This window comes from Rosa rugosa, chromosome 5 (assembly GCF_958449725.1).
Source record: "Rosa rugosa chromosome 5, drRosRugo1.1, whole genome shotgun sequence".
NCBI lineage: Eukaryota > Viridiplantae > Streptophyta > Magnoliopsida > Rosales > Rosaceae > Rosa > Rosa rugosa.
In genome coordinates this window covers 48,476,982-48,496,066 of record NC_084824.1, presented here as the reverse complement: position 1 = coordinate 48,496,066, position 19,085 = coordinate 48,476,982, and the positions used below count along the sequence as shown (strand labels likewise).

Here is a 19,085-nt window from a genome sequence, read left to right as displayed (position 1 = left end):
TGGAGTAGAACCCTACCATCATCAATCCCCATGTAACCAGAGGGTAAGGAAAACCCAATGCCTCCGGCCAAGATTCATACAATGCTTCCAAGAACCCCAGCGATGGGCTCTACCGATCTCTCTAGTGTTAAGAGAGTTTGCTAAGTGTTCTATTAAAAAAAAGAGAGTTTGCTAAGTGTTCTATTAAAAATATGTTCAATAAACATATTCATTAATAACAATTCTTTAAAGGGCATGACAATGTGTTAAGATCCCTTAGTAATCAACAGTTAGTTCTCTTTGAAAAAAAGGTGTTTCGATTTAGTTTGAACACAAACACTACACCAATTTTTCAATCAGACGACAGTTTTTCACTGTCGTCTGAGTATAGAGTCTGCTGTTGTCTATCTCAATGCCGTCTGATATATGAATTAGACAATACCAGAAAACTGTCATCTGATAAAATTTACTACAACAGCGACTACTAAACTGTCTGTTGTCTGAATACCACGAAGAACAACAGCAATTGGTACCTTAACTCTTGTGCAAAGTCATTTCAGTTGACAGACCCTGGAAGAATGTTGACGTGTAATGAACATTTAGAGAACATTGATTTGTAAAAAAACTGTTGTCTGAAGGAAGCTTGTAGATCAACAAAGTAATTGAATACTATTGACTGACTTTGAACAAGACAACATCAAAACTATTAAAGCCATTGTGTATCATTTCATCAGACAACAGAACATATTATTTTTTTGTTGTGTTACATCTTGTTAGACAATTGAATATGTTTAATAAGTATTGTAGATAGATGATTCAGACAACAGATTTTTCTTTCTTTTTTCTTCATGTTCATTTGTTAGACAATGGTTTGCTGTTGCTTTTGAATTGTCTGAGATATAAGAGAAGACATACATTATGTACAATTGAACAACACATCCTTGATTCCAAAAATCATTTCATTCCATCAGCAATATTCATCTCAACATTTACATAGGAATTAACATTCCCTAAGTGCATATAAATACATAAAGCCGGAAAACATAAAACTTGTCCTTATTTATCTCAGCAGCATTCTCGAAGTCCTTGATGCCCTTTGACAGGTAAGATGTCACCTTGGCAACTATTTGCTTATCTGTCAGTACTAACAACTCATTGGCACGATACTGCACAAGAAAAATGGATCAGACAAAAGTCCGATTGAACTTATGAAGTAACTGATCAATAAACAAAGCACAACCAAAGCACCAACACAAAGTAAAACCAAGCAATCGTCCACTCAAGAAAGCTCCAGAATATCACTTAAATGTCCACTCATGGACTACCTGAAAACAACAAGAGTATAGGGAATGAGCTTCACAAGCTCAGTAGGTACGACAAAACAATTTTTATAACTAAGTTTCTAACCCAGCATGCACCAGAAAGTGAAAGACAGAAAGCATGCTTTTAATTACTTTTTAGCATCAGAAAAATAACTACAAATTGAGGTTAAAGCTCAACAGTTGCTGCTGCACTTGTGAAAGAAAACCAGATATCCAAAGTAATATAAATTGACAAGGAAACACTACTCAAATATAACATTGCAGCTGAAGATGTCAATTATTTATCAACTTGAATAAGTCACTTTGATATAAATAACCAAAAGAGAAGAAGGCTGAAATTAAAGACCACTTGTCAGCAAGTCCAGTAGATAAAGAAAACTCATTTGAATTCATATAGGAATAACGTAAAAACCATAAAGCCCTTTTCTCTTCAAAAAGAACTCTTTAGGAATTGCTAAAATCCTTTCTTTCTCTCACTACTACACAGAACACTTTTAATGACATTTGAAAAACGTCATGAAAAGGTTTCAAACGCCATTAATTTTTTTCTACTTTTAAAAAAAAAAATTAATTTGTAATTAAATTCAGAAATCAATTATCCTTTTTATTTACACAAATCACAATGGAGATACAACACTAAAATTAGTTTCATTAACAAATTATGATACTTGTTTCATCATTTGGTTTCACTAGATCAAAAGAGTATCCAAAACAAATCCAAAGTTAATAAACTAGGCAAATAGCTGACCCGCTCCACTGGTCTCCAACTTGGAGTTGTTCCATATGAGATTCACCTTGTGATTATGGACTTGTGTCTTAAATTCCATGATGGACCTAATAGATCTACTAGACAGGAAATTAAATGGTTAAAGAAAAAAGTAGCATAAAGCCACATTTTAAAACATATTTCAAGCATTTCAGTCTTGAAAGATAAGGATTTATATATGTACCTTTCCACTCAGAGAAACAAGCTTTATATTTTGGATCAAGAGTCAAGTAGGGATTACTCTAATCTGCAAATATTCCATACACTGCAGAGAGATGACATAATTAATGTTCACTAATATTAAAGTAGATAATTACCTACAACTAAATATTTCGTTTTTGATAATGGAGACAAGTAGAAAATTAAACATCCAAAGTCCCAAACCTACAAACAACTTCCATACTGTACCTGAAAGGAATTCATCTAGAAGTACATTCTGACATAACAGTTAGTAAAAAGCAAACAATGCCAGAGATTACCTTAAATGATTTCATCTGAGTGTTAACTATTTGCTTGGCAAACTTAGCTGCCTTCACTCCCAACTTTATTGGAATGAGATCCTTTCGAGCAGCTTGGTCAAGGGATTGCAGAACTATATAATTCAAATGATGCAAGTTAATCTCAGGATTCGACTAAATGGAAAGCAAACCTAGTCTACCTAATCTTCATTTCAAGTAATTTAGGCCACTTTAGGATAAATAAGAGAAGAGCAAATGATTAAGGCCACTTGATTTCAAGCCAATTCATTCACTGTATTATGAACACAGTTTGCAAATATTAAATGAAAGAGCAAAGGGTTGGTTCTGTTTGAGCCCAAAAGTAATTTTGGCAAGATCCTTTAGTGGATTCAGCACAGCGGGCCGATACCTGCGGCCCAAAAATAAGCCTATTCGGGTTTGGGTTACAGCTTCACCCATTCCGTGATCCATAAGGAAAACGAAACCTTATTGGAGTCGGGTAGCGAGGATTGAATAGGAAACTTCAACCAATAATCCTTCTGTGGCAAGGAGCAGTCGAAACCCTAGGTATATATACCAGGTTTCAAGGACGAATTAAAGACCTCTCTCTCTGAAATCAATCAATCCCAGCGATTACAAAGCCTCCCCGGAGCAAACCTTCAACCTCGTTGAAACCCGGTGACCGCGCGCCAGTCCCAATCTCTCCAAGAGCCGACTGTCAGCATCACCAGATCAACCCGGCGACCGTACTTCCAGTCCTAGTCTCCCCAGGAGCCGACTGCGAGCGCAACCGCCACCGTTACTACCAGCGAAGCAAGGGTAACGCCCTCGCAACCCAGCGAAGCTAAAGTCACGCTTTAGCGCAACCCGTGCTTTCTCCAAACTTCCCAGTGATTGCTCTGCTTAGTCTACAATACTAAGTATCGATTCGGTGACGCGAAGAGATCACACCCAAAGTCCTTATCCGTAAGGCAGAAAGTCCTTTCCCGGAAGGCTAGAGAAGAACCTTGTGGCGAGGTTGGTGCTCTCCTCGTCCATAACGCTTGAAGAAGAAGTCAGGTCAAGGGACTACCCCGACGACTGCACCCCACGGTGCTGGCACGCCTGCGCACACGCTCAAAAGAGACAGTTTGCAAGCCAACTGGTTTTGGAGCCAAACATTTTGGCACGCCCCGTGGGACCAACTAGTGTCTTCTCGTGAACGTTAGCCATTGGGAAGTCAAGCGAAAACCCTTACCAAAAGGGCTACGCTAACTGCTCAAAGCATAAGACCTCCAGTTACACACCGCATCCTCGTGCGGAGTGTCGTGGTCTTTCTGAAGAACAAGTTATTCAAAGATTCTTTCTCCATTCCGAATCCTCCAATATGTCAACGGAACAAGGAGAGAATCACCAGACCGCTGCTGAGGGTCAAACTACTACTGCTACTCAGGTCAATGAGCCTGTCACTACCACTATCTCCAACACAGTGGGGAGTGGAGGAATAGAGGTTTTCATTGCGAAGCCTATTCCAGAGGGAGCGACCACCGAGGTCGCACTCGCGATCATGAGGGAAAACGTCAAGAATCATAGCAGGTGGATCGCCGCTGATTTTGAAAGGGAAAACGCGAGGACAAACAAGATTATACGTGAAATAAACGAACGTCTTTCCCGACAGTCAGTGGAGACTACAGAACAAATCTCACAAACAGAGAATGCGTTAAGGGCTCATGCTACAGGTATTGCAGAGGACCAGAACCGGAGCCACCAAGGATTGATAAAGATTATTGAGAACCATACGAAGCAGGCAGCGTCCGATATGGCAAGTCTTCGTAAAGATGGAGAGAATCTCGCAACTGAGGTGGCCATGCAAAGAGCCGAGTTGAACCAAGCTAGAGAAGTGTTGAATAAGACGTTAGGTGATCCTAACGTTATCCATGGTTCCCTTGGTCAACCGTCTGGTTCAGGCAAGTACGTGCCGCCGAATCAGCGAGAGAAAGTTAGCAGCAACACCACTACACCTTCCACAACAGCTGCTGCTACGCCATAGAAAAATAAAGAACAAGCGCTGGTTATTGGCGGTAGCAAAGAAAAGGCTACTTCATCAGGCGGGCAGACCACCAGACAGAAGCAGCAGACATCAAAAGGTGGCACAGCTCCGTCCGACTCCATCGTGTTCGTTCAATACGACAGCGACGGAGCGGAAAACATATATCAAGAGTTGCCAGGAAGTTATTACGGGATTGACCAAGCTGGTAATCCTGTCAAGATAACAGCTTTGGCAAAAGAGATGCCTATGCCGGCAGTGACTCTTCAACAGCCCGCTTCAACTCGCGTTGTCCAGATAGGAGAAGGGGCAGCAATTGTGAACCAAGCAATACCCATACAGGCTGCTCGCCACACTATGGCAATACCTCCCCCTCCTCCAGGCCCAGAATATGTTAGACGCGAGGAGGTCTAGGAGATGATTAGGCTGGCTAACCGGAGAGCCCAAATGGATGGGGTCTATGAGGGACCTTTCCCGCCGCATATAATGCTCGCGCCATTTCCCAGGGGATATAAAAACATCATATTTTCTACTTTTTCAGGGGAAGACACCGAGAATGCAGTCACTCATCTGGCCAGGTTCAGAGTGCAATGCGGCCAGTACCAGAATGATGACATCCTCAAGTGCAGGATCTTTGGCACCTCTTTTTCGGGAGAGGCCTTCAGGTGGTTTTCCAAACTCCGACTAGGAACAGTGGCAGATTGGCCCGCAATGGAAAAACTCTTTCGAGAAACTTTTGGAGCCATTGAGCCTGAAGTTGATTTGGCTTCTCTCACCCAGATGGCTCAGCAGCCCACTGAATCCGCCGTTGCATACCTTCAACGCTTCCAGATTCAGAAGGCCAAACTGAACGTGATCCTGCCGGAGAAAGAGTTGATCAAGTTGGCAATCAAGGGTTTAGAGCCTCGACAGCGAAAGAAGCAGCATGGCAGCATGATCCAGTCAATGGGAGAACTCATCACGGAGGTGGGCAGTTTCGAGCATCTCCTCAGAGAAACTGATGCAAGGAAGAATGCCTCCAAGGGGACATATGTACCAGGAAAACATCGCACCGTAGCGGCCCTGAGCTACCAGCCGGCTACTTATGACCCCTACTATCACCATCACAGTGAAGAGTTGAGCCAGGACGATGATGAAGAGGAGGATAATGACATCGCTGCTTATGAGCTGACAGGGAGAAAGAATCCAGCCTTGAAACAGTTGAAAATTTCCAAGGAACTTGTCAAGCTTAAATCAATGGCCTTCACCAAGCCGGAATTCGCGGCGTATACATATGATGCCAATAAGGCACATGAAATCCTAGATGAGATGATCAACGCGAAGATGGTAAAGACCGACTTTGGACCGTTTCCTCGTCCAGACCAGTTAAAAGGGAAGAAGTACTGCAAATTTCACAACCTGTGGAATCATAATACAGCAGACTGTGTGAAACTCAAAGACCAGATTCAGGTATGGCTTAATAATGGTAGTTTGCAGGTGGAGGCTCCAGTAACAGCGGCAGCGCTCGTAGACCTGAACCCTTTTCCTGACACAGGGGTCAACATGGTCGACGTGAACTGGACTAAGCAGAGCCGGAGGAAACCAACCCTGGATTTGAATGAAAAGGGGAAAGGAGACCAACCTGACAAGGATGAGCCTCCTGTAAAAAGGAAGTTTGAGACAGTAGGTCAAGCCTCATCTGTGGTCTTATGCTCGCGATGCAAGAAAGAGTGTGGCATTCAATTGTCACACGAGGCGGTCGAGCAGACATTTCGTTTTGGTTCTCTCCCACCCATCAAATGGTCGTCGCCATCGCGGAATTATCAACCTTCCAGCCCAAGAGAAAAAGAGAAACTGGAATCACCACCATCCCCAAAGGATTCCAATCTCTTCCAGAAGTTGCAAGCGGCCGCGGTTGATCAGAAATCAGAAGAGAAGGCTATGATCAAGAGTAAAAACATCTTGACCAAGCCCTACATACCTCCTGCTTCTGCCGCCACTATTAAGGAAGGTAAGTGGTACACAAGGGAAAAGGGGAAGGCAGTGGAGATAAGTCCTTCCAAGAAGAGAAAACTGCAGCGCCGATTTGGAGAAGCCAAACGCGCGCTAGAGGCTCTGGACCAGGGTCTGATCAAACCTTCGCAGCTGGTCAAATCACCTGAGCAGTATCAGAAAGAGATGGAGATATTAGCTGCTAAACCGTTAGTAACTCCCCGCAGCTTCCAAAAGCAAGCGAGCTCAGCAAAAGGGGCATCAAAGCCCAGTGTTTTTTGCAGGATCACAGACGAGAGGAGACCTCCGCCAGCTCGAAAGGAGAGTTCACCGACTAGGCGACCACATGTCAGGCGCAAGTTGTTTCGCGACGACTCAGAGGCCAAATCCTCAGTTTTTGAGAGACTGGGGGGCAAGGACAAGATTACCGATACGTTACAGTGGAAACCTAAAAAGGTCCAGAGTGTCGTTGTTGCCCCTGAGGTGACTACCGCAAGCGACCTAAAGTCCAACTCGCCTGAGCGAGCCACCGGGATACTGGGGCATGAGCAATGTGAGGTAAAAGGCCTTACGGAGGAATCATTGGTAGAGCGAATGGTTAAGCAATTCAATACTGACATCCCTGTCAAAGAACCAAGCTGAACCCGCAAGAGGACATGGATGAAACAGTTGTGACCGATACATCTTGCAACATGGTTTACGTACTCCCCGCGAGGTATGCACTACCAGTCGCCGCGCAGGATTGTGTAGAAACTGAGGAAAATAGCGCCCCACCTTTGCAGATTACATCAGCGATCACAGCACCTGTAGAGGAGGCTGTCTTTCTTGAAACGGAAGATGCTAACAGCAAAGAATTCTTCATGAGCTTCACCAGGCCTACACCCGCTATGGTTCAGCACATGCGACCTTTGTACATCACAGCGGAGATTGGCGGCACCAAAGTTAGCAAGATTATGGTTGATACCGGAGCGGCTGTGAACGTCATCACTACCAGGACCATGCATTTGCTCGGGATAAAGAAAGAGAAAATCCAGTCTACATCCCTTACACTCAAGAACTTCGCAGGGACTGTGACGAAGACCTTGGGATTACTTTTCTTGCGCATCAAGGTTGGCCCTGCAGGGGGAGTTTATGCTTTCTTTGTAACTGACTGTTATGCAGCCTATAGCGCTATTCTGGGCAGGGATTGGTCCACCGGAGTTATTGTGTTCCATCAACTCTCCATCAGGAACTCATTATGTGGAACAGGGAGACAGATAAGGCTGAGGTGATCAAAGCTGATCCTCGTCCATTTCCAGTTTCCGCGAATTATGTAGATGCCAGGTACTACTTGGAGCCTATTACTCCATTGCAAGTCAGTGGCATCGATAACAAGGGCCGCCCCACAGGGGTGACGGCCTCTGATTTGGCACAGTGGGGGCTCACGCTCGTAAAGGAAGGCTTGGACAGGCCTGGCCACGCTGTGCCCAAACCATTAAACGATTAATGGATTACGACCTTCCAGAGGAAGGGATAGAGGCCCTCCACTCGCTGTATGAAAGATTATCTTCGTACTTAGTGGAGAAAGAGGCCTATGATCGAGTCGCAACTTTAGAAACCGTCAATGAAGAGTTCTCTGATCAGGAACAGGAAGAGGAGGTAGAAATTCAGCTCGCTCCGGCAGCGCTGGACGACACGCCCCCTAAGGTCAGAGACCCTACTGAAAAGGTCAATCTTGGAACGACAGAAGAGCCTATGGAAGTGGCTATCAGTGCTTACTTAGAGCCTAGCAAAAAACAGAGGCTTATTGAGCTGTTACTGGAATTCAAAGATTACTTTGCAGAGAAATATGAAGATATGCCCGGCCTGTCACCGGATTTGGTTTGCCATCAGCTACCAACACTCCCTGACAAGAGGCCTGTGAAACAAGAACCGCGAAGAATGAATGCGGAAACCCAAGTCCTTGTCAAAGAGGAAGTTGAAAAAATGCATAAGTCAGGCATTATCAGAGTGGCCAAATACAATCAATGGCTATCCAATATAGTGCTAGTTGGCAAGAAGAATGGTAAGATGAGGGTCTGCGTGGATTACAGGGACCTCAATATCGCTACGCCTAAAGATGTTTACCCCATGCCGGTAGCGGATATGTTGGTAGACGCCGTAGCAGGACATGAATTATTGTCCTTTATGGATGGCACCGCAGGGTATCACCAAATTCCGGTCGCGGAGGAGGACAGACATAAAACTGCATTCCAATGTCCTGGATTCGCGGGTGTTTTCGAGTATGTGGTTATGCCTTTTGGGTTGAAGAATGCTGGGGCCACTTATCATCGAGCCATGAACCTGATCTTCCACGATATCCTTGGGAAAATTTTAGAGGTTTACATCGATGACGTCGTGGTTAAATCAAAAGAGAAAGGGAACCACATCATAGATCTCAGGAAAGTCTTCGAGCGAATGCGCCAACATAAGCTGAAGATGAACCCCGCCAAGTGCGTGTTCGGCGTTCAAGCGGGAGATTTCCTGGGCTTCATTGTACATCAGAGGGGAATTGAGGTCCCTGAGGATAAAGCGAGCGCGGTCATCAACGCGTCCCCTCCACAAACTAAGAAGGAGCTACAACGCCTGCTGGGTAAAATCAACTTCCTACGACGTTTTATTTCTAACTCTGCAGGTAAGATCCAGCCCTTTTCTCCATTGCTGAAGTTGCAAGGACAGAATGAGTTTGTATGGGAATCTCAGCATCAGGAGGCTTTCGACAAAATCAAGGCCTATTTAGCGAGTCCACCAGTGCTGGTTCCCCCGCGAGCTGGATTTCCATTAAAGCTATATATTTCAGCGGCTGAAGCCTCTATCGGTAGCTTACTTGCCCAAGATGATGAAGAAGGTGTCGAGCATGCCATTTTTTACCTCAGTAGGACACTTACAGATTGCGAGACAAGGTACACTCCTATGGAAAAATTGTGTCTCACATTGTACTTCTCCGCTTGCAAGTTGCGACATTACATGTTATCCTTTACTACAAGCATCATCGCTCAAACCGACCTGGTTAAGTACATGTTGTCGCACCCTATTCTAAGAGGCCGCATTGGCAAATGGGTATTAGCTATATCCGAATTTTCGCTACAATATGTTCCACAGAAAGCAGTGAAGGGACAAGCTATTGCAGATTTTTTGGCACATCACCCTATGTTGGATATTCCCCCAGTCAAGGAATTAGAGATAGCAATCACCACCGCAACTCGACCAGATTTGGCGCACATCCCAGAGTATGCAATATGGTATCAAGCCACTGTCTCACTGCAACCCTGGGTATTATTCTTCGATGGATCAAGAACAGAAACATTAGCAGGAGCCGGAATTGTTCTGGAAAACCCAGCGGGCGATCGTTTCTCCTATTCTTTCCAATTGGAGTTTAAATGCACTAATAACCAGGCAGAGTATGAGGCCCTTATTATTGGCCTGGAAGTCTTACTGGAATTGGGGGTAAGGGACGTTCAGATACGCGGTGACTCTCTGCTCGTGATAAATCAGCTCCAGGAAAAATACAGGTGTGTAAGCTATTTGCTCGTGCCATATCTCACTCGCGCCATTGAGCTTTTGGATCAGTTTGATGACGCTGATTTGGAATACATACCCCGTGAGCGCAATTTTGCGGCCAATGAACTTGCTCAATTGGCTACAGGTATTACACTGAAATATGGGGTTCGCGAGCGCATACTGAAAGTTGAGCGCCGCACGCTGCCTTCATGGCTTGCGCGGCAAGACCCGCCCGACGATCCGGTCGTCGCTGTCCTAGAACCTATTGACGTCGATTGGCGAATTCCGTTGATCGCTTACCTCAAGCATCCAGACCTTACGACAGACAGGAAGGTTCGTTTTCTTGCCTTGAACTACTTCCTTAGGGGCGATGAGCTGCGACGACGTGGAGAAGATGGCATGGACTTCAGATGTGTCTATGGCAGCGAAGCAAAACGGCTAATGCGCGAGGCCCATACAGGAGTATGTGGCGCCCATCAAGCGGGTCCTAAGATGCGTTGGCTTATCAGGAGACATGGCTACTATTGGCCTGGCATTTTGAAGGATTGTATCACGTTCGCAAAAGGATGCCAAGATTGCCAGGCACATGGTCCAGTGCAGCACATCCCCAACATTCCCATGCAGCCTATTATTAAGCCTTGGCCTGCGCGCGGTTGGGCATTGGACTTGATTGGGATGATTCACCCCCATTCTTCCCTTCAACACAAGTTCATCATTGTGGCCACAGACTTCTTCACCAAATGGGTCGAAGCTGCACCTTTGAAAGAGGCTTCTGGTGCCACCATTCGCCAATTCATTTTCCAGCACATCATCTGCAGGTTCGGTATTCCTGAAGTGCTCGTTTCCGACAGGGGGGCAGCGTTCATGGGCGGTGAGGTAGAGACACTTGTCAACGAGTTGGGCATCTAGTTCATCCACAGCACTCCGTATTATGCTCAGTCCAACGGTCAAGCGGAAGCCAGTAACAAGATTATTATCACCCTTCTCAAGAAGATGCTTGTTGAAAACCCTCGCCAGTGGCACAACACGCTGTTTGAGACGTTATGGGCTTATCGCACTTCCAAGAGGAATCCCACTGCTACAACACCCTATGCACTCATGTTTGGTCACGACGCAGTTTTACCCTTGGAACTCAACGTTCAATCCTTGCGAGTCCAAGATCAGCATCACTTGATAGGCGAAGACTATGTCCAAGCGATGTGGCAAGAGCATGAGGACCTCAGCGAGCAGCGCTTAACAGCTTTAGATAATTTGGTAATGGAAAAACAGCATGTTGCTCACGCCTATGACAAGAGGACGCATGGCAGTAGTTACAAAGAAGGTGACCTTGTTTGGAAGGCTGTTCTTCCCTTTGGTGAGAAGTTGACAGGTCGCGGTAAATGGACCCCGCGATGGGAAGGACCCTTTGTTGTTCACCGCATTCTGGAGCGCGGGGCCTTTCACCTCAAAGATTTGGACGGTGACATCCATCGCAACCCCATCAACGGACGATTCCTGAAGAAATATTACCCTAGTGTTTGGGAGTTCGAAGACCCTCCAGATTCCCCTTCTCAGACAGGGGGGCAACCATAGTCTTCGTCAGTTCCCAACATGCATTCCTGCTCAGGCCTTTCTTGTGGCCTTCGCATCCTGTCTTCCCTTCACCTACGAACCCTAGGGGGGCAACATCCTATATATTCAGGCCTTCACAGAGGCTGTATATTGTAGCAATACTTTTTGTAGCAATTTTATTTTCAAATTTCTTGACAAGATGTGTTAAGAATATATATATATGTAATGGCCTATGCATGAGGCCTTATTTTATAACAGTTTCTTTTGCAATAATACTCGGAAACTTTCATTCATAAAGTGGCTTTGCGGCCAGAAGCAGTACAAATCGAAACTATTACATTTTGCAGGTTACAAGGCCAAAAGTGGCCCACAAATCATAAGAGTTGCTGAAGTCTTGAGTCTTGCGGCGACAAGGGGGCGGTGCTATGATCAAGAGTACTCTTCCTCTCCCTCTCTTCACCCACATGTCTTATCTGATCTGAGTTGCAGCTGCTCTCATTTGTACTGAAGATGGAGGGAAGGAAGTAATCCATTACCCTCCGGGATGGAGATGGTCTGCAGGAGAGCGCAACTCACAACCACATCTACCTCTAGGGGAAAAACATAAGTCAGACAGTCTGTCCCTAGAGGTAGGCTACGAAAGAAGAACGCTCGGCCTCGAGTGGCCGCCCGCTCTTCTCCCGCCTGCTTCACGCGAGAAATCTGAGGAGAGGGATCACTCAGAATCTCTTTCCGCCGTGTTAGGAGCGCCGCGTGTTCTTCAGCCTAACTGAAACCGGAGATTCCTATCCGGATTTCCAGAGACCAAAGACATGCGGATGGACCTGAGATTAGGCCATGAGACCTACCCAGGTATTGAGATTAAGCCATAAGACCTAAGGATTTGGGTTTGAGGTTGAGATCGTGAGGAGAAGATTTCAGAAACAGAAGAAAGAGAAGTAGGGTTTGTGACACTATTACTGGGAAAGCCATATTCGCTTGAGTTTTTCTTCTCACAAGCACAGGTATTTATAGGACCAGTTTCAGTGGTCTCGACTCTAAGAGGGGCAGTTGAAGTACGTTCAACGCCATCAATAAGAGTATCGATGGAATTGAATGCAAAGATCTCGGAAATGAAGATGATTGAAAGCGCGTGGGAAGCGGGGCAATTTTCAAGGAGATAACCGCTTTGTTTCGAGAATATCTTTTCAAACAGTTTCAACAGCAATAAAGGTGGATTGAACGCTAATCTGCCAGAAAATCTGAACATGTATTTGGGCCAAGCAAGTTGGGCTAAATATTTTAGATATTAATAATAATATTGTTCATACAAATATGGGCCCAGTAATGGAATAACTAGGGGCCTAAAAGTCTCCGGCCAGCTCGGGTCAAGCGGAGAAAGAGCTCGTCTAGTCGAAAGTTAGCGTCCGCAGCAGCTTGAGCAGCTTGTTGGGCTGCCACACGGGCTTGGGCCAGTTCTTGGGACAGCGTCTCGAAGGCAGCGAGGGGTTGTTCCAATTGAGGCTCCGCGTGGGCAAGCATAGCAGTGACCTCGATCAAGCGGGCTTGAAAAGAAAGAATCTGGGATCTCAGGTGGTTCCTCTCAAGTGTCAGATCCCTGTTGAGATCAGCCTGATCACCCAGGAAACCGCGGCATTGTCAGTTTGATGAGTAAGAGCTTGGTAGTGTGTTTCAGTCTGTCTAGCCTGCGCGTTAGCGACTGCCCTCTCGTTAAGCCCTTGTGGGAGATCTTGCAGCAGTCCATCAACCTCTTGGAATTGTTCTTCAGTGACAGCGCCCTCGCGAAGAAGCACCCTCAGATACTCCAAAACTCTCGCGGCCGCACCAGGAATCAGTATATCGGGACCCAAGAGGCGACGAAGACCTTCTCTGGCTTCATCTACAACCCCAGGTGGGGTCACTTCGAGCACGCGAGTTAAACGTTCTAAAGTGGATGGAGTAGGGGGCTCAGCGCCAGGGGCCTCAGGAGGTTCCGCGACAGGTATAGCTTCAGGCACTGGTTCATGAAGTTCTTCAGGTTCCCCAGCTTCAATGACTTGGGGGGCATGGGGAGCAGGTTCTTGGCCAACCACATTAGGAACAGGTTCAGCAGGATCCTCGTTCGCTATTTCTTCTGCTGCTACTTCCGCGTTTGGACCCTAAAAAAGAAAAGATGTACTTTCAGAATAACCAAGCCAAAGGTAAAAGATGAATATTTTTGATTAAGAGAGTTACCTCTTTAACTGCTGGCCCGCGGAAATCTACCATTGGCGCTAGAGCAGCTTCACCAAGGATTGGATCCAGGTCAGGCACCGTCGATGCCAGAAGGGGAATGGGCTCCTCGCGGAAGGTAGGAAGGAGAGACATCCTGTCTTCAACCTCAAGCGGACCGTCAACTATAACTGGTTCTGAAATTACAACCAACTGCATTTGGTTTGCCGCATTGATCGCAGTGGAAGGACCACCATCGATCTCTTGGGCGTTTGTACCAGATACACCCTCGCTGGCAGCAGAGGATCCTTCCCCAGTTGGCCTTGAAAGCCTGCGACGAACCTGAAGCAGAGAAACGTTATAAACCATACATAACAAGACAAGGCATCAATGTTTCTGAGAGAGAGGCATTACCAGTCGATCAGCGGCTGGTTCGTCTTCTGCCCATGGATCAGTTCTGAGCTCAGCGCGACTGCGTTTGCGTGCCAGAGCAGCGGCAATCTGTCAAGATTTAAACAAAGTCAATTAGACGTCGAGAAGGCTGCTAAAATAAAGAGGGTTCTAAAGCGAGAATCCTTACAGTCTGAGGATTATCATCGTCAGAGGAGGTGTCCTCTACTTCAGGCCTGATCAGTATTGCCTTTTGTTTAGCAGCTGGACCGGTGGCCGGAGGAACACCCACTGCGCGACCGCCTGAAGGTGGTGCGCGTCCCTGCTATAAATTTCGAGTTAGGGGATAGAGGTGGAGGTGATAAAGGAAACAAAGGAACATATCAAGGCAAGTACCTCTGGAGGTTGCTCACGAATAACAATACCAGCTTGAACCAAGCGCGGGGCTCGCGCGGGTCGCGGAGCCGGTTCGGGTGGTGGAGGTCTTTCTTCATCTTCATGAAAGCGAGCGAGTGCTTCAGCATCAGCATCATAAGGATACCTCAAGTCTTCGAAGATGGCCGCGAAGAGTTCGTCGTCCCTTTGCTTCCAGCAGTTAACAGAAACTTCTTTCCACCATTGATCATAATCTTCAGCGGTCCCATCCACGGGGACGATATTATTAGCCCAGTTTGGGAGGTCGACCAGTGCGAGCATGCTTTGCTCTGGCGGAGCCCCATCAGAGGGACCAATTCGTCGCCAAGAGGTATAGAAATTCCAGGCATCATAGAGGGGAAAAGGCACCAGCTGAATAAGACCAAACTGGGTGGCAAAATGGTTGGGGGCATAGAGCTCATAACTAAGTTCATCAACAGCGAGCCTAATATCTGAACAAGAGATCGCGCGGCGAAAAGCCAAGCGCGCGCGATCATTATAGTTGGGAGCCCCAGGAAGAAATCCGTTTTGAAGAGGAGCAGGGTATCTCCTACTGAGTATTAAATCACAGTATGGCATTTCGTGCAGGAGATACAAGTATGAGAAGCATTCAGAATAGGGGGGAGATGTGTACCTCGCATCGCGACAGAACCAATGACCAAGAAGGGCATTAGTCAGTGGTAGTAGTGGAATATCGTCGCGGCGGAAGAATGAAAAATAAGTTTGAATCCAGAAATCAAGGATCCAAAATGGGCCAGAAATGCTGGTCTCAAAAGGATGCATAGTGGCTTGATATAGAGTACGGTAGAGGGCACCCAACACTGGTTGTCCTAATCACACGCGGCGGCCATTGTAGAGAGCTGTCGCTAGAAAAGTCCAAGCACCAGTGGGCTTACAGGAGGAAGTACAGAATATGAATTTACAGAGCCAATACTCTAGAAAAGCAATGCCACCAGTAGCATTGCGCTCTTTGCGATAGAAAGTCAACCACCGCGGGTAAGAGCCACTATGAGCGCTGCGACCAGTTTGGGCCATGGTTGATGCGAAGATGTCAGAATCGAATTGGCCATGCAGATAGGGCTCACCATCGATGGGCAATCCAGTAATGGTGAGGATGTCCAACAAGGTTATACTCATTTGACCAAATCGGAAGTCGAAGGTATTGGTAGTAGTATGCCAGAAGCAAAGGAGGGCAGCGAGTGGTGAGCGATTCCCACCGCGAGGAAGGCGAAAGCATAAATCAATAGTGTGGGTAATACCTGCCTCGTTCCAGCGAGCCAAATCTCGTGCTCTTACTTCATGATACCAGGAGAGCTCATCTTCGCTAATTTTGGATGGCCAGTGCCCTATTTTTGCTCTATGATTCTGCGCACCCCAACTGCTGAAATCCGCAGGGGCCATCCGGAGGACTTGAGTGGGTCTACGAATGGGCAGGCTATAGAGAGTGAGAGCGTCAGCAGGAATGGAGTCTCGCGGTGTCGGACCCAGTCCGGCGTGATGATCTGAAAGCCTGAGAAGCAGAGGCCTCTGGACAGAGGTATGGATACGACAACGGCCACCGATGTTGGCTCCCCAAGTGCGAGCGACATTCTCAGTGAGCTCTTCTTCCTGATCGATAATCACCTTCTTTGGGGGAGCCAGTTCTGGGTTTCTGTAAAGCGGGTATGGAGCGAGAGATTTCTGGGTTTAGGAGACTGGAAGGGTTTCTGATGTGACAGGTCTCTATTTGGCTGCGGTATTTAAATAAAAGATTTTGTGGGGGAAACGATGCGACGAAAAGACGTTTTGCCAAGCGAATAGACACTACCTTCATTAATGACATCGTTTCAATCACCAGGCATGTCGTTTTAACCCCCTTCTATCAGTTACATCTTAGTGGGCCTGACATCGGGGCCTGGGGGGCAATGTTTGAGCCCAAAAGTAATTTTGGCAAGATCCTTTAGTGGATTCAGCACAGCGGGCCGATACTTGCGGCCCAAAAATAAGCCTATTCGGGTTTGGGTTACAGCTTCACCCATTCCGTGATCCATAAGGAAAACGAAACCTTATTGGAGTCGGGTAGCGAGGATTGAATAGGAAACTTCAACCAATAATCCTTCTGTGGCAAGGAGCAGTCGAAACCCTAGGTATATATACCAGGTTTTAAGGACGAATTAAAGACCTCTCTCTCTGAAATCAATCAATCCCAGCGATTACAAAGCCTCCCCGGAGCAAACCTTCAACCTCGTTGAAACCCGGTGACCGCGCGCCAGTCCCAATCTCTCCAAGAGCCGACTGTCAGCATCACCAGATCAACCCGGCGACCGTACTTCCAGTCCTAGTCTCCCCAGGAGCTGACTGCGAGCGCAACCGCCACCGTTACTACCAGCGAAGCAAGGGTAACGCCCTCGCAACCCAGCGAAGCTAAAGTCACGCTTTAGCGCAACCCGTGCTTTCTCCAAACTTCCCAGTGATTGCTCTGCTTAGTCTACAATACTAAGTATCGATTCGGTGACGCGAAGAGATCACACCCAAAGTCCTTATCCGTAAGGCAGAAAGTCCTTTCCCGGAAGGCTAGAGAAGAACCTTGTGGCGAGGTTGGTGCTCTCCTCGTCCATAACGCTTGAAGAAGAAGTCAGGTCAAGGGACTACCCCGACGACTGCACCCCACGGTGCTGGCACGCCTGCGCACACGCTCAAAAGAGACAGTTTGCAAGCCAACTGGTTTTGGAGCCAAACAGGTTCTATAGACCAGCACCTAGAGTTATAGTTTTTAAGTTTTAATTGAATAGTTTATAGTTTGAAAATTGTACCTCATAAAGGTGAGATAAGAGAGTGCCAGTGGTCTTTTGGGCAACCAAACAACAAGCCGTAAACGCTAATGTCCCAAAACCTAAATTCAAATGAAACCCCAAAAATGAAAATGAAACGCATTCATCAAAAGCTAAATTACAAACAATCTTGAACAAACACTCAACCCAAATTTTATCAAACAATGAAGAAGATTTGGAAAACAACCGATTCAGAGAAACCCATGGACAATCTTACCTGAATGAGATGAGAAGATATTGTCCCAACAAAGTCTAATTTTTCGATTTGGGGATGACTAATTAGAAACAAAATAAAAAATCGCAAATTGAAAACAGAACCCAAGCTTGAAATTCAAGGATTTGAAAGGAGTTAAGAAGTTGAGTGAAACAGACCCGGTACCGAAGTTGAGAGCATCATTCAGATCGATTCAAAGGGTGTGGGTGTGTGCCTACACATTCCAGAGGCATTCCCTGCATCTCCCTCTTCAGAACAACACAAACGCCCATTACCAAACCCATTTATTGCTTTCTTGTATCCCAAATCTTAGCTATCTCTCCTGAAATCCCAAATGAGTGAACTGTTCAAATTAGAAGCACAAATTGAGTCAAAATAAGAAAAAGGCTCAATCACCCACAAAACCAAATTCAAATCCCAAAACAACTCAGATAGATAAACCCAAAGTATCTTCATATGCAGCACCCATAATTCTTTGGATGGAAATTCAAAACCAATCAACCAAATTTGAACCTGGGACTTATTATTAAACCAAGCCCCAAATTATAAATCCAAGCGTATAATACCAAATCAATCAAAACAACATCAACAGATCCAAGCCAAAGAATCAAACCACACCAAAAAGATGAACTGGCTATTGCTCGAAACTCCGGGAATCTAAGTCCCAAAGCAGCAGAGGGCGAATCGAAGTAGCAGAGGGCAGATGGAAGCAGCAGAGATCGAAGTGCGGTGGTGGTCGACTGGCGGTCACTGCGGTGGGAGAGAGAGAGCTGAAAGTATGATCAAACAGGCAGCAGAGAGAGGTTCTCGGAGAGAGAGAGAGAGAGAGAGAGAGAGAGAGAGAGAGAGAGAAGGTCTTAGGGCTGATGTGATTTTGTGAAAGAGAGGCGGGAGCTTGGGTGTTTTGGTCGAATGGAGAGGGAAAGAGTTTAATTTTTGATTTTTGGTGTTGAAACTTGAAACTTTGAAAGTCATATATCTAACCCTAGCTAAATTAAACTCAGCTTGTATCGAGAGAGGGGGAAAAGAAAAATCTAACTTCAGACAACAGCATTTAGGGTGCATTGTCTGAAGATAACGTGACAACAGACGAATAGAAACAGTTGTGTGAAACACAAATCAGACAACAGCATTTATGGTGCATTGTCTGAAGATAATGTGACAACAGACGAATAAAAACAGTTGTGTGAAACACAAATTAGACAACAGCATTTATGGTGCATTGTCTGAAGATAATGTGACAACAGACGAATAAAAACAGTTGTGTGAAACACAAATCAGACAACATCTTTTAGCGAGCATTGACTTAAAGACTATTGCACAACAGACAACGAATAACAGTTGTGTGATTGAAAACAATCAGACAACATCAAAAATCAACCATTGTCTGAATAAACCTTGGACAACATTGAAATAATAACTGTTGTCTGAATCAATCCATTCAGACAACATCATAATATCAACCATTGTCTGAA

General features: G+C 45.9%; 2 long non-coding RNA genes across 4 annotated transcripts; one reads left to right on the top strand and one right to left on the bottom strand.

Moving 5' to 3' along the window:
- Nucleotides 1–895: 895 nt before the first annotated feature.
- Nucleotides 896–18,356, bottom strand: LOC133710756 (uncharacterized). Of its 3 annotated transcripts, none has more exons than XR_009846843.1 (8): nt 18,229–18,356; nt 17,769–17,953; nt 17,379–17,458; nt 2,547–2,659; nt 2,252–2,332; nt 2,050–2,144; nt 1,228–1,304; nt 896–1,145 (listed from the first exon to the last, which is right to left on the bottom strand). It is a non-coding gene; the product is annotated as an uncharacterized LOC133710756 (long non-coding RNA). The 3 variants fall into 3 exon arrangements; XR_009846844.1 differs by having other exon boundaries at nt 17,769–17,932; nt 18,229–18,351; XR_009846845.1 differs by having other exon boundaries at nt 18,224–18,329.
- On the top strand, nt 2,658–17,954 carry LOC133710757 (uncharacterized). The gene is made up of 2 exons (XR_009846846.1): nt 2,658–2,867; nt 17,307–17,954. It is a non-coding gene; the product is annotated as an uncharacterized LOC133710757 (long non-coding RNA).
- Nucleotides 18,357–19,085: the final 729 nt, after the last annotated feature.